Source organism: Ceratotherium simum, chromosome 14 (assembly GCF_057802395.1).
Source record: "Ceratotherium simum simum isolate JZ-2026a chromosome 14, ASM5780239v1, whole genome shotgun sequence".
NCBI lineage: Eukaryota > Metazoa > Chordata > Mammalia > Perissodactyla > Rhinocerotidae > Ceratotherium > Ceratotherium simum.
The window spans coordinates 11638061-11662663 of record NC_141913.1 but is presented as its reverse complement, the minus strand read 5'-3'; the positions used below and the strand labels follow the sequence as shown (position 1 = coordinate 11662663).

Sequence of the window (24603 nt, the reverse complement as noted above, 5' to 3'; positions counted from 1 at the left end):
TTATAAGCCACTCAATCTACGGCAGTTTGTTATAGCAACCTGAGCTGACTAAGACACTTGTTAGCCATGAAACCTTCTCAGCAACTTATGTTCTGAGGACTCAAATTCCTTTGTTCTATATATACAATTTTTGAGCATATCTGAGGTCTGGGATGACAAAAATAGTAACTTGAAGGATGCAATAGCACATCTGTACTTATTCCACTCCATTAAATTTTAGTTAGTAACAGTTAACTACACTTTTATTCACAGACAACATATATCTGACATATTCTTTGATGTTAATATTATTTTATATTGTGTGACCTTTTCTCTGCAGGCCTACATTTTTCTCAAAATACTTGGGTAACTAACATATTGGTACCATGCATTCAGATAGGGTATAACATATAATAAGAGTGTTTAGGGTAAGAGAGAATATAATAACTTTAATTTGAAAAGATAAATTGAATTTTAGGTACCTTTACTTAGTTAATATTTTACCTTATCTTCGTTCTTTCTTTCGTCAATTGAGTTTACTGAAGAAGAATTTACATATAATAAAAGCAGCCATGCTAAGTATTCATTTCCTTGAGTTTTGACAAATGTGTTCACCTGTATAACCACCACCAGAATCAAATTATAGAATATTTCCATCTCATCCAAAAGTTTCCTTTGCCCTTCCCATTTAGTACCCCTCATTCTGGGCCAAGGCAACCACTGATCTGCTTTCTTTCAATATAGAATGGATTTCTCCTTTCTAGTTTTATTTAAGATGGAACCATACAGTATGTACTCTTGTCTGGCTTCTTTGGCTCAAAATAATATTTTTGAGATTCATCCATACCATTGCGTTTATCAGAGGACTATTGCTTTTTACTGTTGAGTAGTATTCCATTGTATGGATACATCTCAATTTATTTATCAATCTGACTGTTGTTGGATATTTGAGTCATTTCCAGTTTTGGACCATGATGAATAAAGTTTCTATAAAAAAAGCTTTGTGGGGTCGTAGGTTATCATTTCTCTTTGGTAAATAACTCTGAGTTGAATTGTTATGTCATATGGCAAATGTACATTTAACTTTTTAAGAAACCCTCCAACTGTTTTCCAAAATAGTTGTACCGTTTTACCTAATCCACAGAAATGTATGAAAATTCCAGTCAGTCAGTTACTGTAAACTTACAGTAATCAAAACAATGTGATTGTGGTGTAAAGATAGACATATAGATCGATGGAACAGAATACAGAGTCTGAAAATAGAGTCACATATATAGGGTTAAATAATTTTTAAAGAAGATGCCAAGGTAAGTAAATGGGAAATAGTCTTTACAACAAATGTTAATGGAATAGAAAAATAAATAAATCTTTACTCTTATATCATATATAAAATTAACTCCAAATAGATCATGAGCTAAATGTAAAAGCCAAGACTGTAAAAATCCTAAAAGAATACATGGGAGAAAATGTTTGCAACCTTCGGGGTAGCAAAGATTTGTAGATAGAACACAAGAAGCATGAACCATAAAAGAAAAAGGTGATAAATTGGACTTTAAAATTAAAATTTCTGCCTAAGATATCAAAAAATATCTTAAGAAAATGAAAAGGAAAGCTACTTATTGGGAGAAAATATTTATTACATATCTGACAAAGGACTTGTATTCAGAATATATAAAGACCTTTCACAACTCAAAAGTAGGAGAAAAATAACCTAATAATAATTGGCCCAAAGACTTGAACAGACACTTAACAAAACAAGTTAAAAAATGGCCAATATACACATGAAAAAAATACTCAACATCTTTAAGCATCAGAGAAATGCAAATTAAAACCACATTGAGATACCATTACACATCCACTTGAACTGCTAAAAATAATTTAAAAACAAACTTGATAATATGAAGTTTTTCTCTTTTCTAATCCAACCTGATTATAAAACTGCCACTTATTTTTATTTAAAAAAATCTTTCTTCAATGGATCCTCATCATTTATAGAAAAAAAATACAAATTCCATTCATATGAGGGCTTGCCACATGATTACACCTCCTTTTTCCTCCATGTCCCTGCCATGAATCCTTCCATTTAGCTCCAGCTAACCATTCATCCTTACCCAATCTCACCACACACTTCATGTCTACATGTTTTTGAGCATGTATTTCATATATCCATAATCCATCCATTCCCAGTCTTGCCCAACAATTGAACCATTTTATTCTGGGAATCAAGTATTTTGCTTTTTCTCACCTCCATTTGATCAATCATTATTTTCTTTAAGAAAAAAATTTTTTGTTTCACAGTCACGTTGGCCTTTCTGTTTCTTAAACACACTGGTTACAGTCCCATCTTAGGGCCCTTTCAATGGGCTTCTGGAATGTTCTCCTAGCCCCAACCTCCATATCTTCACATCTCCATGACCAACTCTCTCATCTCCTTCAGGTTTTGACACAAAAGTCATTTTCTCAATGAGACCTACCCTCATCATCCTATTTATAACTGCAATATAACCCTGTTCCCACCCCTGCACATCCAGTCATTTTGATCCTATTCTACTCTTCCTTTATTTCCAAAGTACTTGACACCTTCTAACATACTCTATAATTTATCTATTTGTTATTGTCAATCCATGTAGGCACATGGTTGGTGTCTTGACACGAGTACAGCCATGTTTAGCCATTCCCATTAACCTACAGCCACCAGCACACAAAGAAATATAAAACTGCTTTCTGTGTGGTGGCAACTGGCCCTTCTCCCACGGAGATAGTTGCAATGTGTAAAAATTTCAAGGTCCTTTGGGCATCGTGGCTTGGGGAAGACTGGCCATCTGTGCCAGGCTGGGATGATAACCAGAGAAAACAATGCATGTACACCACTGCCGGGCTGGGACGACAGCCAGGAGGCTCAATGCACCTACACCACTGATAACCATTTGTGCATGGAAACACTGAATGCTTGCTCTGTAAACTCTGTAACTGCTTATATAAACTGCTGGAAACTGAGGCCTGGTGAAAGTCTCACCTGTGGAAGGGATGCCTTGCCCAGGACATGTGGTTCCTGCTCAGCCGTGTCAATTGAAGGGACTCTCCCGGCAGTGGAGTGTGGATATTGTGAGTAACCGATCTGATGTGTTCTCTTTTCAGTCAACCTGGTGTTTCTCTTTCCAGTTGATTTGTGTCATTTCCCTTCAGTCGATGTGGATGTTTTCCCTTTCCAGTCGATCTGATGTTTTTCCCTCTCATTATATGACGTATTCGAATCTGCTGCTATCTCAGTCAATGTGGTTGTTTTCCATTTCCAGTCGAGCTGATGTTTTTCCCTCTTAATATTTGACCTATTCGGATCTGTTTGCAGACTATTACCTTTACCATCCTCTATATAATAAAATATACCTTCAGTCCCTTTGTTTGGAGTGGAAAGATTCTTTTACGTCTCTAATCGAATCCTCCAAACCTCTCATAACAGTTGGCAACCACAAAACATTTGTTAAATTAATTACTTAACAAGCACATCTGCCTTCAGATATCTTATGCTTCCTCCTGCTGGACAGCTTCATTTAAGTCTCTTCATTTTTCTCTTAGATGTTGTGCTGTACATATACATTGAATGGGCTTGCTACCCTTTTCAAACACTCTGTATGTCTTTTCTTTCATATTCCTTTGTTATAAACAAAGAAAAATCAGTCAATGAGATACTAATTTACGTTACAAGACATCATATCTTCATTGGGCCCAATTACCAATGAATATGCCACTATCTCACCTAGAACTTCAGCTTCAATATGAATAGATAATTGATATTAAGGACTCATGACAATAAAATTATTAGAAACTTCTTTCTTATATAATTATCTTTGGTCCTTTTTGCCCAGACCTTCTAACTAAATGCCATATTAGTCTTCTACAATTACTTTTCAAGTAGTTTTGAAATGCATTTCTCTACATATTCTAGTAAGAATAATGTCCTGTCCTCTCCTGTCAGTTATTTAGGTCTTCATCTTTTTGGAGCATACCATGTTTTATTCTTTGACTTACAGTGAATGCCAACCTAGCCCATTATTATTGTCTATACACATATTGATGTCAATCTGAACTTTATTTGAAATGCTTTATATGCATTAGGCTCATTGAAGAGTTTTAACAAGAAAACATTTTTTGGCATTTATTGTCAACTTTAAACTGTCAAGACTCCATCAGAAACGCAATGTTACTGCTGAACTTTCATAGATAAATTTCCACCAAAATGACCTTAATAAAATGAAATTGTCTAATAAGTAAAATGAAAGACTTGACTACAGGGTGTCAGTGACACTTGAGTTCTTGGCATACCGGTGTCCTGGAAGAATGGTGGAGAATCTTCCAGAATATGATTCAAAATAGCCCTAAGATGCTGGTGTCATTTACATGGATCCAGCGTTAACAGGTCAGGTATTGGGCATGGGGACAGAAAGTCCAAAATCCCTTTTCTTTTCTTGATCGTCTGCTGGAAAAGCATTCTGGCATGTGCACAGTGCTGCTGTGGAAGGATGAGGGAGTGCTCACCTATCTCCACCACTTCCCAGGGATCTAGTCCATCCACCTTCAGATGTAAGCTGCATGGGTCTCTCAGGCATCCTGTTGTGCTGTGTGGGTATCCTCCGTTGGTCAATGAATGTCCATTTAGTTGTAGTTCAAAGAGGAGAGATAAAGGGAACAGCTCATTCTGCCATGTTGCTGACATCACTCTCACATTTTTAGTTATAGTAGTTTATTTGACCTTCAACAACTTTTTGAGTAACTTTTAGCATTTCCTTTATAATCAATTTTCTTGTGATTCTTTGAAATTTTATTTTAGAGATGTTGAAACATTACTTTACTCATGATATAAGCCTTGATTAGCCTTACAGTAGGCAGACAATCTCATTACACTTGAAATATTTGAAGAAAAATTCACATTAACATGTGTGTTTAAAGAATTCCAGCTATGTGATAAACTTGAAAAGAAAACATGTAACTACAGGAAAATGCTGAATTAGTCAACAACTTGTATCATCACCTTTTGTTTTCAATGATAAAATATCTTTGAGTGATGCTAAAGATGAGCTGAATGTGACACACATTCTGTGTGCTTATTAATGTTTGCACAGGGTGCTCGCTGCCAGAACTGCCCATAGAATTTGCAAGGCTTCTTGTTCAAAAACTAAAAATAATCAAGAAAGGGACTACAGATGATTAAACCAACGCAGGACACTTCTAAGTGCTAGGCACCTTATAATTGCAACGTCACACACCTGTGAAGCTGGTCCTGCTTGCAGCCCTTTATCCTTAACTTTCATAACAGCTTGTAATATGCCTACCTGACTGTTGTTCAACATCACACAGAAGAAACTCTGGGCAACGTAAATATATCCCACTAAAATGCAACTAAATATTTCCCCAAGTCAATAAACCCGGAGCCAGATTCCTCAAATACCCATATTCACAACAATGTCCCCTGACATGGAGCAAAGTATGAGGCGGGGGAAGTTAGGATGGAAAGAGAAAGGAGTCTTAAACAATTTGAGTTTAAATTTTAATTTAAATATCTTATATTTGCAAATTTACCAGTGCATGTGACCATATAAACACATTTCTAGAGCCTCTTCCAGAAGCTTAGCTTGGGTTTCTACAAGTGAAGAACATTGAGACAAAATCTTGTAGCTTTATGGTAAATCCACATCTGAGCATGGGCCTGGATCACAGCCACATGCCAGGATTTCAACCATCATAGGTGTTTCCACAAGAGAATGGATTATCTTACTGCCCGCTTTGGGGCCACTACTCTTTCCATGTTGCTGCCTGAGGAACCCAGTAAGTTAAGTCTCCATTCATTGATCTTTAGGAGCCGGAAGAAAAAAGAGAGACATCAAGTTAACATGCTGGGGCAAGCTTGCTCATCCCAATATTTCAAGATTCTCTCTGGAGATCTTCTATTAGCATCCAAAATCTGCTATTAGATCAAGGGAGTTTGCTGAATCCTAATGTCGTGATCAGTTGATCATGTGTAACTGTATGTTCTGTTATAGTTGTTCAAGTACCTTGCAGCCTGAAATATTTCCAGTGACCCTTAGAATTAGAGTTAGTATAAATTTTTCTTACCACTTACTAGTTGTTTGTCATAGGATTTTCAACATCTGACATTGAACTTCAGAGGTGGCAGTAAGCATGGATCTGCAAAACTGATAGCTTACCTCAGAAATCATCAATCATCAATTTCACTCACATCAAGTCTCAGCTAAGTTTTGCGTCTCTGATATCACAGGGACTCAGGAGGGTGGACTGCTTGTAGAAGTCCTGATGAATCCTATCTCCCTAAACTTTGCCCCCAATACCCATACATCCCTTTATGACGTTCTAACTAAAAGATTGACTCACAGGTGAAGGTTGTACAATTTGCTCTTTCCCATAAGGGCTCAAGGGTGAAGAATCGTATTTAGTTTGTATTTCTCAAATCAGATCTGTAATACACATCTGACATAAGCATCAACAAGAACACCTCATTCAACAGCACAACACTGGCAATAAGCAATTGATTTGTTTTTTAATCTGGTGAAAATAAAACCTATTCCTGGAAGTGTTCCAATTACCCGGCTCAATCTCCTAAATGCCCTTGGCAAATGGCTTGCTTTATAATTTTCATTTGAATGAGATCCTGATTTTTCATCCAGGCAAAATACTCAATAAGAAACCCTCCTTTTAACTTCACAGGAGAAAACAATAAAATCCTTGGCTACCACTTTTAAATCATATAATTAACTATCTAATATGTCTCATCAAGTTGCTGTGTTGTGCTAACTGCAATGACTTCATTGGTTCCTAAATTGCAGGTTTCTCTCTCATTCTGCCATTCACCATTACCCTTTGTCACCTTATTTGTTCAAGCCAATTTAACTCATTGATTTTCATTGTAAAGGCTACAATACTGTCAGCAATTTGAGACTTGCACAAGTTAGGCTAATACATGTTAACTGGTGTCACTGTCAGCGTTAGAGTTAAGAATGTAAGCTACAACCTTTTCACTCTGGGTCTGCCTGTTAAGGAAGGGGCTAGTTGAATGAACAGAAAAAGTTTGAGATCCATACTTTTTAAATAAGCTGGCACTTCGGAAATGTGCTATTTTGTTTAAAGGACTTGGAAACATGGATTTAATTTCAATATTAACCCAGCATTTAACTAACAATTTTTGAGTACCTGCTAAGAGCCAGGTCTCTTGCTCAGAAATAGTTTACAATTCAGGGGTGCTAATTACTAAATATGATTTAAAAAAAAATAAGTGCTCAAGTAGAGGTACATATACAAACCATACTACCAGTTAAATCACAAACCATCCTGGAATTGAGATTCTTACATTATATTCTTGAGTACTGGTCATTAGTGCTCACACAGCCTGAGAAATCAAGACTAAGATGCTGCAACATCGAATGGTTCTCTGAAATCCTAAATTCACCACTGCTATAACGGAGTCCAAATATCTACTCCATGTAACAGAATTCACAATAAATAAAGTTTATAGATCAAAAAAGAAAGTACTATCCTTTCTCTTAAACCTAGTCCTCTTATGAAAAATTACTGGGTTTTCTTAACAATTCTTAATAATATCTTCTTCACCATAGCTTTTATTTAACACCAAACATTTTATTCTGTTTTCCTGATTTATGGAAATAATGTTTAAGATAAAATGCCTTGAAGCTAACAACGGCACCTTGCTCATACTTTTTGGAAATTACAGCAGAGGATTGTTATAAACAGAGACCAAAGAAAAACATTGATTTATGGATTATTTATTTAAATAATTTGTTTTAGATATATTAACAGGGCACTATGATAATTGTTGAAATGAAATTGTTATGAATTCACAAATGACAGAAGTTGTGGGCCATATGTTGTCACTTTGTAATTGTCCCCTCTTCCTTTGTGTTGGCTAATTATTACTCTGCCACATAAATAACCCCTGAGGAGGACTACAGTTTAATCAATAAAGTTTGGAAGGAATCTGGCAAAGGTAAATATTAGCATGATACCAGAAAACTATTTATTTCAGTTGTCAGTGTATCTCAGAAAAATAACTATACTGACACTACCAATTATCATCTATTAAAATGTAAGCTCGTGAGGGCTTATTCATCTTTTTATTTCCACTTCTTAGCAGTACTGGGCACATCTTTGATGCTCAAAAGTTTTAATGAACAAACTGACATAAATGGATGAAATGGACTTTGGAGAATATATTCTCCTCTATACAAGACACTAAGAATTAGTAATATGGTGAAATAAATTTATTCAATACACAATTATTGAATGATTTTTATGACTCTGGCACAGTTGTAGGTGCAGGGGACATAGCAGTGAACAAATCACATAAAAACCCTTGTCATTATGAAGCTCATGTTCTAGTGGGAAGGAGACAAAAGGTAAATGTTTGCTCGTATTAATGTTCAGCAGAACTGTTAGAATCCTGTGAAGGACTGTGATTGCTTTTCTTTAGTCAACATTTATCATGCAGTTATGTGTTTGTCCAGCCAAGTATTTATGGTACCTGCTTTGTGTCAGACATCCTGCAGTACTGTAGACATTCTCAGCTGAAAAGAGACAGACCCTACCCTTAGAAAGGTCACAGGCTATTGGGAAGGCAGTTATGGCACAGGAAACACACAAAAAAAATGATTGCAATAAAGCATTTTATCTGTCATAATGAAGATGTGCACAAGGTACTGTAGAAACATGGGGAAATCATGGAAGATTTAAAGAGGAGGTTTTTTTTAAAGGAAGGTTTGCAGAGCAAGAAGGAGTGAGTGGGGGAGCCTGAAAACAAAGGGAGTGGCAGATACTAAAAGCTAGAGTCATCTGAGAATCTGATAGGCTCTGTGAATGCAAATGGAATATAAAAGAGAATCTGAGGAGAAAACAGTCAGCCATACTTAGGCTCCAATCCAGGCACTGCCACTTGCAAGTTGGGCAAGTTACTTTACCTCTCTAACACTCAGTTTCCTCACCTGTGAAACTAGGATAATTACGCCCATTCACAGGATTGTTGTGAAGATTAATTAACACAATATTTCCAATTTCAAGCATAGCACCTACAATATGGTAAGTGCTCAATAAACGTTAATTCACTTATCTTTCCCTCATAACACCAAGGAAATCATTGAAGAATTTTTATCATAAAGATGATACCCTACTATCAGGTAGCATTCTTGAGTGTGGTCTTGAAGAAAGCAATATTTAGGAGAAGAATGAAAGAAAATGAGTATTCAAACTCAAAGTGAAGATGGAGAAGAAGGGGTGGAGACCGCAGGTACTTGAGAGGTGGAATGGCCAGCACATAGTGATCAACTAAAGTGGGAAAATCAGAGAACAGTGGGGTCTGGAAAGACCTCACAGTTAGCTGCTTAGAAAATTGGATTGACAGTAGAAACATAGGTAGCTGATTTAGAAAATCGACATCATGAGATCAGTCTTGGAAGAGTTGATTTTTGAGGTGCCCATAGGATATATATATAGATTCAGTACAAACATGACCAATAGATATTTGGAGTGTAAAAAAATATACTTAGATTTTGCAATCCTTAGATGAAAGTAAAAGTCTAAGGCACAAATAGTATCCTTTAGGGAAATGGATTCTGAATGTTTTAATTATCTCCAACCGCCACAGGTGAGAAAGTGTTCTCCTTATGCCAATTATGTTGAGCTTAATCTGTGATCCCAGTTGAGTGCATTGTAAACTAAACGCACATATTTAATAAGATGGGTTAAATTTATTGGCTAAAAGGAAGTTCACAGCTTCCTTCATCTCTTTCCTTCCCACACCCATGTCACCCATAGTCTATCCTCAAGGAGCAACGTTACCGTGTATTAGTTGAGTTAAGAACATTTTATTAACACATGCTTTGAAGGCAGAGGTCAACAAGCATGTTGTTGGATGGCCGTCCTCCCCTTCAGAGCACAGAGCACTGTCAGTGCTGGACACCAGGGCAGCTCTTGTTCTCTACAGCTCCTTTATCTTTGGGTGATGCGCTCTTCTCCCATCCAGCTGCTTGAGCTGAAGGAAGCAACTGGAGAAAAGTGTGCCAAGTAAGGAAGATCTGGGCTGGTAGCCAAAGCGACTCCCTTACTCAGTTCTGAGCTCCCTTCTCCTTTCCACTGATGAGTGTACCCTGGATTAGGAATCCACTGCATAAATTGTATAAGAACAAAGATTTCAGTTTGAGCTCAGACTGAAATTAGGCAACATAGATATTCAACTGACTTTCACTCTGGTACTGAGGCCTACAGAGCCTAAGCAAAGGAATAATCCATAAGTGCACCAAACTCTCTCTGGGGTAGGCAAGGCCCAGTAAATAATAACATGTACTTTGACTTGCTTTTTCCTCTATGGGAAATAGTTGAAGGAGGAATTCAGATAGTCCTGAGGTTGTGGCCCAATTCCATCCTATTATAACCCCAATGCCTCCTTCCCTAATTGAATTGTGGATTATCTGAACATGAAAGCCATCCAAATTGTCTATTCAGACCTTTACACGTAAAATTTCAGTGGATACTGCTTTTAATTTGTATACATGGAAGATGTATATGGTGAGACACAATGACATCATTCCCCAAGTCAAGATAGAATTAGTTTAAAAAAAAAAGCTGCAATAGAGAGTACTATAATCAGATTGCTACTTTGGACTATGTCAATTATAGAAGCTTCTTCAGGTTCATGTCACAGATCATTATCCTCAGCAAACTGGACCTGAATTACAAACAGAAAGTCACTTGTCTGTATTGCTGTTTTTAACACTAATCCTAGGACTGTAAATTGGAGTAAAAGTGAATGTTCTGAATTTGGAAGCACATTTTGGCCTTAAAAACAACTCCAAATAATTGAACGTGGCATATGGTAAGCACCTGAGTCTCTACTCCTTTTTATAAAGTTACAATAAACAGTCCAATCAGTGAATAGCCTAAAGTTGTAGATCAGATTCTTATGTCCATATTCTAATGACTGTCAAATCTTTATTATTGCTACCTCTTCTCTTTTGAATGTTGCCCCCACTCCATGCTGTGACATCCCCAACTAACCCAACTAAAGAACTGGAGAACAATTACAAGGCCCAAAGTTTCATTCTAACCACTTAATGAATGAAAAATATTCCTTAAATTTGTATGTAAGAAAAATATACAAAAATAAAATTAAACTTCCTCTGGAGTTTTCATTGTTATTTCCAAAATGACATTTTTAAAATATTTGGAATCACAGAAGAAATGTTGACCCCAATCCTAAATTTAAGCTCTCATTCAATATGAGCCAATTGGGTAGAAATAATGGTCATGGCTAATTGTTAGTATTTGTTGAGTGCTACCATATGCTCTAAGAAGTGCTCTAAGTGCCTTAAATGTGATGTCTCATGGTGACTACAGTTAACAATACTGTGTTGTATATTTGAAGGTTGCTAAGAGAGTAGATTTTAAAAGTTCTTATCACAAGAAAAAAATTATAACTGTGTGTGATGATGGATATTAACTAAAATTATTGTGGTAATTATTTTCCAGTCTCTCTCTCTATATATATCGAATCATTATGTTGTATACCTAAAACTAATACAATGTTATATGTCAAGTAAGTTTCAATTAAAAAATAAAAGTTTTTAAAAATGTGCTATTTTGCCTATCTTTAACAATCATTTGACATAGCTGGAGTTATCATCTCCATTGTACAGATGAGGAAATTAAGGCACAAAGAGGTTAAGTAAGATGCTGGCAGTTTCTAAATATGGTTATTGTTGAACAGTCTGACATTTGAAGCTACATTCTAATTGTTTTAAATTATATATAAGTTTAAAAAATACCATAGAATTCATCTAATTTCATTTCATTGAGAATTCTTATTGTTTCCTTGAAGGAAAAATTTCTCAACAACAAAGCAGATTTTCCTTGGTTTAAATAATGATCAAAATCTTGAGAAAGGAGACATTGAGAAATAATTCATCTTTTAGATTCTGACGATGCAAGTAGCAAGTCATGAATTTTAATAACCCAGACCAGAAACTCTCATTTTTTAGTCTTAGGATTCCTTTATATTCTTAAAAATAATTGAGGATCCCAAAGTGCTTTTATTTCTATAGGTTATATCTATAGCTATTTAGATTATTAGAAATTAAAGCTCAGAAAAGTTTAAAACCCAAGAAGACACAAGCACATGTTCCATTAGCTGCACAGCAAAGGTCTCATCACATAGTGCAGCCTCCAGAAAACTCTGAGTATACACTCTTGAGAGACTGAGAGGAAGAAAATAACATTTTAGGATTATTATGAAAATAGGTTTGATTTCATGGATCCCCTGAAAGGACAATACTTTGAGAACTGCTTATTGAAAAGTGATCGTTCTTATCCTGGCTATTCTCCTCAATAGACGCTTTTAACTTAATGATTGAAAAAAGGAAGAGATTCCACAAGATTATTATGTGGGTGATGGGGTTAGGGCTGATCTTCTGAATACCTTTTGGTCATTCTTTTAAGATACAAATGTTTAACCATAGTGGCTAGTTCAGGATGAAATTATATTAGTTCACTGCCAAACTTTGGTGGCTGCACTGACACCTGAAGCTATACTCACAAAGGGGGTTAATTAATCATATTTAAGTGCTGAGGGGACAGAATAAATAATGATCTCTCTGAACATGCCCTCTGCAGGCCCCAGGGCAAAATTTGAGTCAGGGTTGGATTCAGAGGCCCCGAAAACAGGGTGTGTTCATGCTTGGTCCTACCCAACCGAGTCAGGGATGGCAAGAGCTGAGAATCAAGCCACAATCAACCAAACAGAGTTGAGAACCAGATGCTATGCAGGTAGAAAGTTAAAACTTAGATCCAAGAATATGTCACCACCAATAAAAAAGAAAAACCCTTAAATCTAAGGGATGATCTGGAGGCAACATTAAATCTGGGGACAGAAAGCAAGGGTTTGAATTATTCAGAAATACGATCAGAAAAGGCAGGTCCAGAAAAAGTGAGGAAGATCTAGGATGATGGCTGCAAATAACTGTAGCGCATCCTCGGATGAATTCTATCAGTCCGTGTATGCATACCAGTGACAGACTGGCTTATAGGGTAGGGTTGGTTCTGTGACGTTGAAACTGGCTTGGATGAATGCTAAGGTCTCATCCTCCTATTAAACAACAAAAGACAAAACAAAAACCCTGATTCAATGAGTACTTCCTACTTTGATCAAATCACTTTGCTACTTTCAACAATTAAAAATAATATCAAAATATTATTTTCACTTCTAAACCATGTACATGAAGAGTTATCGCAGAACAAAAAAGCTTTCATTTTAAAACTGTGTTGTCCTTTTGCTTTTGATCACTTCAGACACACATACATGTACACACACATAACGCACATAAAAAAGGAATAATGGCTAACATCCCAAAAGCTTGCAATTTTTACATCAAGGTAAATTCAATAATCAACTTTAAAAATCCATCATTTCTAAATTAGATCACTTAATTGTATTTATTTGTTTTATATTTCTATAAGTTCTGTTTATGAAACAGGGCAGAACGAAAGAAAAATTAAAGGAATGGAATTGATGCTTTCCGGGTTTCATTCTCAACTCCCCATCGAATGCATGCATATAATCACATCTGCCTGAAACTGTCCTGTTACCCTGTTCTTCCTCAAGCACTCACCTTTGGGTGAATGATCCTCAGCAGACAAGATTTATGTGACAGCATGACCTTTATGAAACAGCAGAGGCGCCATTGTATTAACAATCAGCAGATCCTAAACCAGCAGCAAACATGCTGATTAGATGTCTGTCATTCCCAAATGTCCCTGTTTGACGGTTTCCTGAGACCAAAAAAAAAATCAAGCATACACCACAATTTTACTGCAGCCACCTAGAGGAAGCAATTCACTAGGTAGAAAGTTTTGCCTTCTTCTCTTGGACTTCCCTGTAAATAAAATTAGACAAACATATTTTGAAGAGGCCAAACAGGAACAAGTAGGCACTTCCCAGCTAGGGTCAGGTAGCAATCTTTATGTTACTGCCGCCCGGGAATATCTCTGACTGAGGAGTCAAAGCTTCAGAGCATCAGCAGGGAAAGCTCCCTCTTATCTGTCGGCATGTAGCTGAGTTGGTTCCTGCTCTTGATCTCCTTGTCAAGATAAGGAACTTCATCCTCATCTATCAAAACGAGTCTGATTATGTGTCATCTGAAAACTCTTCCAGCCAAATATCTCAAGGGTTAGATAACACTGGGTCCACAAAAGGACCCTCTGCACCAGACAGTTCTTTGCAGTTTGCGCTCTGATAAGTACCTTTTTTCCTCATGTTAAATCCTTCCAGTCCAAGTAGAAGCTTTCAATATACTAATGATTAAAGAGAAAAAAGGCAAATTCACCCCAAAAGTTCTGAGTTCAGAGACAGTTTCAAAAGGCAAGAAATGTTTTCAAAAAGTTCTACCACAAAACTCTGTGTTGCTATCTCTTGGTAAAGGCAATATAATATGCAGAATATCAGAACAACAGATGCTCTGGATGTCTTTTCCTCTTCAGAAGGGCCCAGCAGTGCCAGTGGCATCTCTGTGCTGAGGCTGCCACAGAAAGCACACGTGGTGGTGGTGCCCTTGGCCAGGATGGCTTAGAAAGGATGCGTTGGGACCACGGGCAGCTCAGGCTGCCTCTGAACACTCCTTTTCTCTCCTGCCACTCTTGCTATGATGCTGAAATGTTTGAGAACTGCAGAGCTCTATTTGTTATCGAGGTCGAAGCTGATTTTCTATTCAAGTTTGCCTTTGCTTAACAAGACAATTCTAGAATGAGTGGAAAAGGCACAGGCAACAATGATATTAGGATTCCAGAAGCATCACTATAAACACCAGCAAGGGGCCGGCCCCGTGGCTTAGCGGTTAAGGGCGTGCACTCCGCTGCTGGCGGCCTGGGGTTCGGATCCCGGGTGTGCACCGTCGCACCACTTCTCCAGCCATGCTGAGGCCGCATCCCACATACAGCAACTAGAAGGATGTGCAACTATGACATACAACTATCTACTGGGGCTTTGGGGAGAAAAAATAAATAAAAATTATTAAACACCAGCAAAAGAGAAAGACGAGGTGGAATTAATGCGGCAAAAATATTCTATTTCTTTCGCAGCTAGAGTCATTGAATGTCATTATACTCTTTTTTAAAAAGTTGCTATTTACCAAGGTCACCTTCAGACAAAGAATATGTTACTGTTTGCCATGATTGTTCCAGACACTTGTAACTGTAAAACAAGAAAGCTGTTTCAAGCTAGCGGTTTGGTGGCTCACTATTTTCAGTAATATACGTTTATAATCAGGTATGGAAGTGATAAGGAAAGATAGGTGATGGCCTGTATTAATAAAAATGCTTGACTACTACTTAAATAAGAGTTAAATTCCAGATATTTCTTAGAATTCTCTGTTCCGATGAAATATTCCACAAGGTGTGAACTGCCTCATATTTCTAAAATATCAGAATGGTTTTCATTAACCACAAATGAACCTATGTTGGCCCCCACATTCCAGATCAGCTTCCATTTCCCTACTCTCCTTCACAAAGAAAAAAATTTCAGAAGAATTATCCATGTACTCTGTCTCTTCTTCTTCACCTTACATTCAGCTTTCAGCACATACTTACCTGGTTGCGTCCCCATAACTCCACTGAAATGGTTCTTGTCAAGGTTATCAATGGCCCAGCTTGCTAAATTGGAGCTCACATTTGTCCTCACACTAGTTGATTTCAGCATATTTGGCAAAGATGGCCATTTATTCCTCCTTGGAGCATTCTCTGCTCTAGGCTCCAGTGTCGCTACACTTCCTGGCTTTCCTCCTACCCCTCTGACCACTCCTTCTCAGGTTCCTTGGCTGACTTCTCCTTTAGCAAAATTCCACAGATAGGGGTGTCTCAGCACTCATTCCCAAGCCCTCTCACTTTTCTCTATCTGTGCTGTCTGATTCGGGTGACTTCCAGTACCACCTATACACTGACTCCCAGACTTGTAGCTCCCATCTAGACTCATCCCTTTTGAGGCTCAGACTCAGACATAAACAGATAGGCAGGTAGATGACAAATCAATAGATAGATAGATAGATAGATAGATAGATAAATAGATAGATAGATAGATTCGCCTCTCCACTTAGATGTCTAATAGACATCTCAAATGTAGAAAGTCCAAAGAAGCAAGTCCAAAATGGAACATACACCATCCAAATCTCCAAATCTGTTTCTCTCTCAGTAAATAGCACTGCCAATCACATAGTCATTCAATCCAGAACTGTCGTTGTTACTTACTTCCCTTCTCTTAACTCCTAGACCTCACCAACAATGAATCCTATCAGATCACCTTCAAAACTCTCTCTGCTTCATGGACTTCTCTATTTTCCATTGCTACCACCCTAAAGAAGCCAACAACATGTCCGGCCTGAACTTGAAAGAAAAAAAAATGCTTAAGAGTTATCCCTGCTTCTACCTTTTACTCCCACCAATTCATTTTTTTCTACACAGAAATACAAAACCCTAAAACCATAGTAGGTCCCTGGTGCCTGGCACAGCATAGGCAATCAATAAATATTCACTTAATTCTTTAATAATTTAATTCATGTAGCATAACATAAAGCCTTAAGATTTTATACTAAGTTGAATGTACTTCTCTCATTACTCTTTTTCCTTCTCATATCATTGTTTTAATATCTCATATGCTGAAAGGTATATCAATTCAGCTTTGCTAGGTTATGTGACCCAACCATATGATAAACAGATACAATACCATCACAGACTCCTCCATTTAACTTTCATGTGGCTTTAGGAAAATAGAAGAACTGAGGATAAATTGGCATAATATCATACAGATAATCAATAATGAATCAACAATCGTTAAGAACAGTTGCAATACATATGGAATACTTATCACGTACTTATCATGTGAGTCATCTGACATACCCGATATCATATTAGACTCTCCAAAAGTCAGACTAAATAAATAGAGTCTGTCCCCTGAGGTGTTTGAAATAAAACTATACATATAGTTATATATATAAATATATATTTATATACATATAGTTATATATATAAATATATATTTATATATATATGCAGAGTATAAAACAAATAATAGAATCAAAGCTATTTAAAAATATTTAACGAAATAGCGAATGAGGAGACTATGAGGGGGTGTTAATTCCCTTCTAATTTCATTCTTAAGAAAGATAAAGAATTCCAGATGCTGGATAATAATGAAAGAGAAAAGTGTTATTGAGGAAAAAAAACATTTTAGGAACAGAATGTAACCAGTCAAAAGGCTTGAGCCGAGGAATGATTAGACTCTGTAATTGGATAACTACTACCAAAACAATAACAAGGAGGGCCATACTGAAGAGTAAATAATTCCGTGAGGCCAAATAAAAAGCATGGGTCCAGAGGGTCCAAATTTTCCTCTGATTTATATGGCACAATAATCTATTGTACAATTAACAGTTTGAAAGATGTTTCCATCAGCCTGGGGCTTTCTCTCTCTGGTATGAAGACATAGTGATATTTCCTATGTCAGGACCATGGCTCCAAACCACCAGATTAATGCCAGACATAATACACAGGTCCTGTATACACAGGACCTACAAATCTAATGAGTGTTGTCAGACCGTAATTCTACACAGCTTTGAGACCACTGCCCACTAATCTACTCAGAGCCCCTCTCCATACTTGTTTTGATGTGATCTTATTCACCTCAAGTTAAAACATATAACAAAATAGGCAAAAAACCTTAAGGTGTCAAAAGGAAAACACAGAGAGAATTGGGATAATTAGTCCTGGATTACTACAAACCCTAAATTATTATTAACCTCTAATTACCATTACATTGCCTATTGTCACCTCATGCTCCTGTTTTGCCAAACCACATGTTCAATACCATGACGATAATTGCATGGTATTTCTAGTAGCTTCAAAACAACACAGCAACAAAAACTCCACTGGAAAATATTATATGCTTGTTTCCACTGGAGTGATAGAAATTTCGACAAATCTATGACTGCATTGAAAGTACCAGAAAAAAAATGATACAGGTTTAATGAGTATTGTTCCTTATTATCTCTCATAAAACAGTCATGTTTAAAAAAAAAAAAGCTGGCTAGTCTCTTATGGGACAGCTGTAATAGCTACTCAATGGTTCTGCATTTTTCTTTCAGCTTAGAAAAATATAAATAGAATGTATCCATTCTCAATGAGACTCCACTGGTGACTAAAATCATTTCATAAAAGAAAACAGGCTATTTTTAGGAAAATGTACCATTTGGGTGAATTGAAACAGATTTTAATTTTCTAACATTCAAATGAGAATTCTTGTGTACAATGTAATCTAAAATCTTTAGATACCTTTTTCTTTACTGTTATTAACTCAACAAAGATTGAGCTTTGACTAATGGGACTCTACTAGGTGATAAGAATACAAAAATAAATGGTACCTACTCTTAAGAAGCTCACAGTTCAGTTTCTTTCATTATTCCTTCAAAGGAGCAATTATTTATTCAAATTAATGTCATCTAACATAGAAAATATAACTAATGTTTCATCAAAAGTTCCATACTTTGAAAGTTATTAATGAGTTTTAGAAATCATTCTATATTACCTCCTGGAAGAAAATTTTAGTTCAGAGATTCCTAATAAATGTCCTATGGGACACCAACTCTTCAGCATGTCAATAGATATGGCAAGTGGAAACATGCTGTATTTAACAAAGTTAAACATAGTCAAAAGAGTTTTTTGATTATGTGACATCCCAGAGGCTCTGTCATGCAAATATGCATCAGGAATTTCGCAGGAAAATATATTATTTGGCATTCCCTGTGTTTATTTCTTATTTCATGAGAAAAATCTACAGAAATCAAGTCTAATAGAACATATTTTTGGAACTCTAGATAAGGTACAATTTAATCAGTTCAGAGATGGATCAACAACTAGTCATATCTAACTTACCCTTTTGACCAATCCATATTTATCAATTTATCTTACAATTTTCCCTAGAAATTTTTAGCTCAACTTACACTAAAATCCAGAGGCCCAGGAAAGGCAGTGTGCATTTTTTCCCTAGAATCTCAGGTCAGTCACTTCGTTTTCCTGTGCCTACATCTCTGCACTCATGTAGAAGTTGAATAGATAAGAGAAAGTAAAAGTATTTGAAGCTCTAGGTTTTGTCTTATTATTCCCATAGAAAATTTTACTAAAAACCGATTGAAAATGTGAAAACCTGCTCTTGATAAGTGGAAAATTTGACCCTTCGAGAAATCTCAATAGATATAAACCAAATGTATTTTTCTAAAAAGTTAACTTTTATCCCTAAGCACTAACACAAAATTAGTTTAGGATTTTAGTGTGAATTTAGATATAGTTTACCTACACATATTCTGGAAAGACAATCCAAATGAATTTTATTCCTAACTAATATAGTAAATTCTCGGTGTTTAACTAGGCAAAGTATTACAATGACATCACACAACTCCATTCTGCTTTTATTCAAACCCTTGGCAATACCCCTATCACACTGAGTTTCGAAAGCAAGCTGAGGGGAAAAGATGGTTGCTGTTCAAACATAACCAGACAAAAAACAGATGGAAAGGAGACATAATGCAGAGCATGACAGCACATTCTTTTTAACAGCACAATTATGGAGGCATCTGTTCTGAAAGCACAGGTTTCCACTGCATCTTTGTTTTACCTGATTGTTGAAAGAACAGAAGCATTTTAAATTGTGAGAATGACAAAGCTAGAATATGTTACTTATGTGCAGGAGCTGTTAATTTAATGATGTCATGGACAGGCTTGATTAACAGCATCCTGTTCTGAAGGGTATATCTATAGCCAGAAAAGTCGTCCTGCAACTAAATGACTTACTGCCCCATCTCCAAAGCAAAGGGCAAATCTGAACAGCATCATGATATCCCAGTCCTCTGGAAGGAGGGGGGGCACAGAGCACAATTTTTCTTAGGCCCTGGCATATTTCTGCTAGTGGCAGAGTGATTTTACTGGCCTGAGTCAGGAAGCATGTGAGTCATCTGTACAATAAATGAGACAACTTTATTTCATTCAGCTTCTGCTCACTTCATTATAGCAAGAGAAAGTAAGGAAAATTTCTGGTTTCTGTCAGGTTTTCCCAAAATGATCAGTCACTGATGGCTCACGTGTCCCCGTCAGAACTGTGTGAGACTATGAAGCCACAGCTTGTATTGCCAGCAACCCAGGCAGGAATGTGGTTGCCAAGCACACAGGCTCCTGCAATGATTTACCACTTCCAAATGTTACATTTGACAACAAATCTAAGAAACTCAGCCTTCTCAGCTAGAAGCTTCCCAAGTTAGATCTTGTGTCACGGCTACTTGGCTTTGCTGTCTCCATGAAGGGCCAGTCAGTTTTAGGCTTCTCTCTTTGCCGAAGTTGAATCCCACAATTTGGACGCTGCATTCCAGGTCTCCTTCATCTCTCCTGTTCAGCTAAAAGACCCAGTCAAACTCAAAATCTGATTGAATTAACTGGTTGGGTTAACTAGCAGCACAATTCATTCAGGAGGGAGTTGGGGAAGGGCAAACTCAACAATGTATTTGTTGAATATGGATAAGACTAATGTGAAAACCACTTCTTTGAGGACAGGGAATGCAACACAAGCAGACAGGAGAATTTCTAACACAGGAGAATTTCTGCAGCTTAATATCTGCTGTATAGGAGGAGAATGGGAAAGAACGTCACATAGCCCAGTTGGAACCAAATCATAACTTTCAAATTGAGAGGTAAGATAAAAATGTATAATATTTGAGAGTTTTAAACAAGTTTAGCAACTGTCTAATCCCTTCATCCATGCAATGCAGGAATAGCCTCTACAATAGCTTCACAGGCACTCATGAAGTCTCTGAATCATTTCAGCCACCGGGACCTCACTAACTCACAGGCAGCCCACCTTTTTGACAAACAGTTCTGATGACTTAAAGGTATTCCTCGGAGTGAGCAGAAATCTGCCCCTCTCGCTGAAGTTTCCACACACTAACTCTCATTCAGGCCGTTTAACAGAGCTGGCTAAGAGTTTTTCTAAGAAATTTGCTTCATAGTTTACATCCTAGCCCACTCTGATTCTTGTACTTTAAATTACTCCAATTTGTTTGTGACTCTGACCAGCATCCATATGGCCCAAATATTGCTGTTCTTGGCTGTGCTCCTGACTCTGCTTTGCTCAACCACAGGACTCTGTCTAGTAAGTTCAGACGGCTGGCCCCTCAACCTGACCATGGTCTCTGTTCAGATAATGAACCCTGTGCAGAGATTTAACACTTTGCACCAATGCCCATCTTCTCTTCCTAGACACTACTCTGCCCAGCTCTTAGTCTTCACTCCAGAACCCTCCAATCAACTGTGTCAATTGTGCATTTCAATTTGGTTCTTTCTAACTGCTCTGTCTTGAAAGCTCTCTCCTACTTCCTTCTAACTCTCAGTGTGAATAAAGAGCTGAAGGAAGGCTATACTCAATTCTGGGAGAGCAACTAGTAAGCAAAGATTTAAAAACCAGGCAAAAAACTGATGACAGCCTGAATTCAGGCAGTGGATAATAGATGATGGATACAAAAGATATTAAAATCTGGGAATCATAGAATGTGGTAACTGAATTGATGATATTCACCGAGGAGTGTGTATGTGAGAATAAAGAATATGAAATTACAAGACAAAAAGTAGTATTATTCACCAAGATAGATGATACAGAAGGAGTTTGGTGGGGAGTAACGATTAATTTTTCAATGTGATTGATTTGACATGCCTGTGGGCCTTCCAAATCAAAATATTTATTAGGCTGTAGGAAATATGGGTCTGGAATTTAACAGAGTTCCTGATTGGATTTAAGAATCATCAAAATGTAAAGAAAACATTGGGACAAACATTTTCTTTAAGATATTGTAGGAATCATATTTAGAGTGAAAAGCTCAAAGAGATGACAATGGAAGTCTTTTGAATTATGACTTTGACTTTTAAAGACTGAGCAGAGAAAGAACAGTCCTCAAAAGGAATCTAGAATGAATGGCTAATAAGAGTAGAAGAGAAAAAAAACGAACACTTATATTATGGAAATCAAGGGAGGAGACAGTTTCAAGAAGAAAGTGGTTAATAACAAATTTTCATCAGAGTGTTCAATGCTGTAACAAAATTAAAATTCAGTCTCTTTGGTAATATACAGGCCAGTAATCCCAAGAGCAAAAACTGGTTAGCTACTTAGCAAACCTCCTACCTCTTCCTCCTGGGCACACAAGCAGACCAGTTTTCAGCATCGCTTGCAATTAGGTATTGCCATCTTAAGTGAACTCTGGCCAATAGAGTGTAGGCAGAACTGATGAATGCCACATCCTGAGTGACCCACAAAAAGTATTATATGTGAGCCTCACTCAGCAAGAACGTAATTGTCAGGTCCTGAGTCCCTGCAGATGTAAAGGCTCTGGGTGCCAGAGAGTGGAGGTGGGTGGGGTGGGGCTGGGGGGGATGAGAGTGCACCTGGAGTACTTGATTATAAATGGCAGGACATGAATATTCCTGTTTTACAGAATGCAATGGAACAGAACACTGAAATTTTAATCCATAATTACAATTTTCAAATTACTGAGAAAGATTAGATGATTATTTGGAACGTCACTCTAGTCCTAGAAAACATACAAATCTAGTTCTGGTTTTGTGTCAAAAGAGTCCTATTATTTTACTGGTTGCTCACTTATTGCATCACATCTACATCTATCTATTTATCTACATATCATATATCTCAACATTGTAAAAATTTTCAATTTCCTTACAAATAATTTTCTCATTTTTTCTTATTCTAAGATTTCTTTCAGTAACTCATTGAAATGTTAACAAATTATGTTACAGAAACCTTTGTTATTTGTTCTGTAGGCCGTTTATGGGTGAAAGGGTATTACGAATGTTAAAAAAATGATTAAAGAGGACAATTTAGGTGACACAAACAAACTTAACACTTCACGAAGAGGACAGTCTCCATTTGGAGAATTACAAAATGGGGCGGAAGGCAAGAAGCTTCTATAGGATAAAGAAAGGAACAAGGAAGAGACAAGTAGAAAATATTTGAATGGCTGGGGCCATGTAGTCAACTCTGTTTGGGATGCGACAGCCCGGAGTTGGCTTGGCGCTTGGGGATTGGCTGACTGGATAGACTGCATTTCTGGTCAAGTGGAGGATTTACAAGGACATGAAAGTTATCCAAGTTTCAGTTTGCTGCCATGGCACCCCAGGCAGGAGCAGCTCCGTCTTAGGCCTAGAAATTTATTTCAACACAAGTTTTCTTGGGCTGTGTTTCAACGGCATCAACTCTTTGTTCCTGTAAAACTTCTTACATCTTCAAGTGAAAAACAATAGGAAATGATTTGATTTCCTTTCTCTTAGAGGCCAATAGAAAATGGCTACGAAACTAGAGATAATGCTAATCTACCTACGTTAGTTTCTGGGTTTCCTAAGACACAGCTGGAGAAATGCTTCCACTGAGAAGAGAAAGGAATTGGCTCAGTCTTATTTTGGCCCAACTCTTACCAACAACTTTCCCTCTCCAATCTCTACTCACCCATCTGCTACCTTGTTTTGGCAGTGGGGCAGGAGCAGGAGTTACAGAGGGATAGTGATACACCAGCTCAGAAACCATGAGCAGTTAACCCTAGTGCACTGGTACTATGATTTTCTCAGCCTCTTTCTAACTGCTGTGCCCAGGCAGACGGCGAATGGTGAGAGAAGGGGCCTTGCCAAAACCTTGCCAGATCCACAGGCTAGAACAGGGAGGGGTGGCTTACCATTGAAAGGAGCGCTGGGCAGATATGTACCAAGGTCACCATTCCTGCTGATTCTCTCACCTGCTACTTTCTGCCTCTCCCGTTACAGTCCTCATGTGCTCCTTCCTGTTCAATTGACATCTCTGGACATGATTACTTGATCTTCTAGACCTAGGGTATCCATCATAAAAAACAAAAGTATTGTATGTGAGCTTCACTGCCCCTGTCTGCCAGTAACGTTTACAGGATCTAGCAGAGGATTCTAAGATCCTAGAGAAAGAATAGGATATAAAGAGCCCAACTCTCTAAATCACTTTTGGAGCAGTTTACCACCCCTTCAATCCTCTATTTTCCCCCACAGTCTCCAATTCAATTTTATGAGAACAAAAACAAATTTCTATAAAATCCTTGAGATTTGGGTGCCATAAATTACAACCACTAGATTACCTTTACTAAAATAGATCTTTGAAATCCATTTTCAGTGCACTGGTAGTCAGTCAGGAAAGGTAGAGCAGAGGTGAGCATGCACAATGGAGATTTCTTGACGAATATTGTTATTATTTTGATGCCCATGAAAAAAGGAAAAGAGCCACAGTGATGTTTCCGGTTCGAGTAGTACACTTGGTTTTTAAATGCTTACTGGATCAAAATTAACCTGACTGGCCATAAAAATTGGATTGCCAAATCTTGTCTCCCCAGCAATATTAAGAAGCCAAACTGATGAAAGGAGGCTGCTCACAGTGCAGCTTCTGATGTCATAATCTTGGGGGAAAGGAACAGTCAGAGAGTTAGAACTACTTCATGGAAAGGAGTGGAG

The 24603-nt window shown here is 37.3% G+C and overlaps 1 long non-coding RNA gene across 2 annotated transcripts in view; it reads right to left on the bottom strand.

Moving 5' to 3' along the window:
• LOC147915263 (uncharacterized) overlaps positions 1–23954 on the bottom strand; it is a 68133-nt gene extending 44179 nt beyond the window's left edge. Inside the window, exon 1 of one of the 2 annotated variants that reach the window (XR_015554268.1) lies at positions 23868–23954. This is a non-coding gene — a long non-coding RNA (uncharacterized LOC147915263). Of the gene's footprint in view, positions 1–13658; positions 14804–23867 lie in introns of those variants that run through there. The other variant, XR_015554267.1, reaches the window with a different exon arrangement.
• Between the last annotated feature and the right edge of the window lie 649 nt (positions 23955–24603).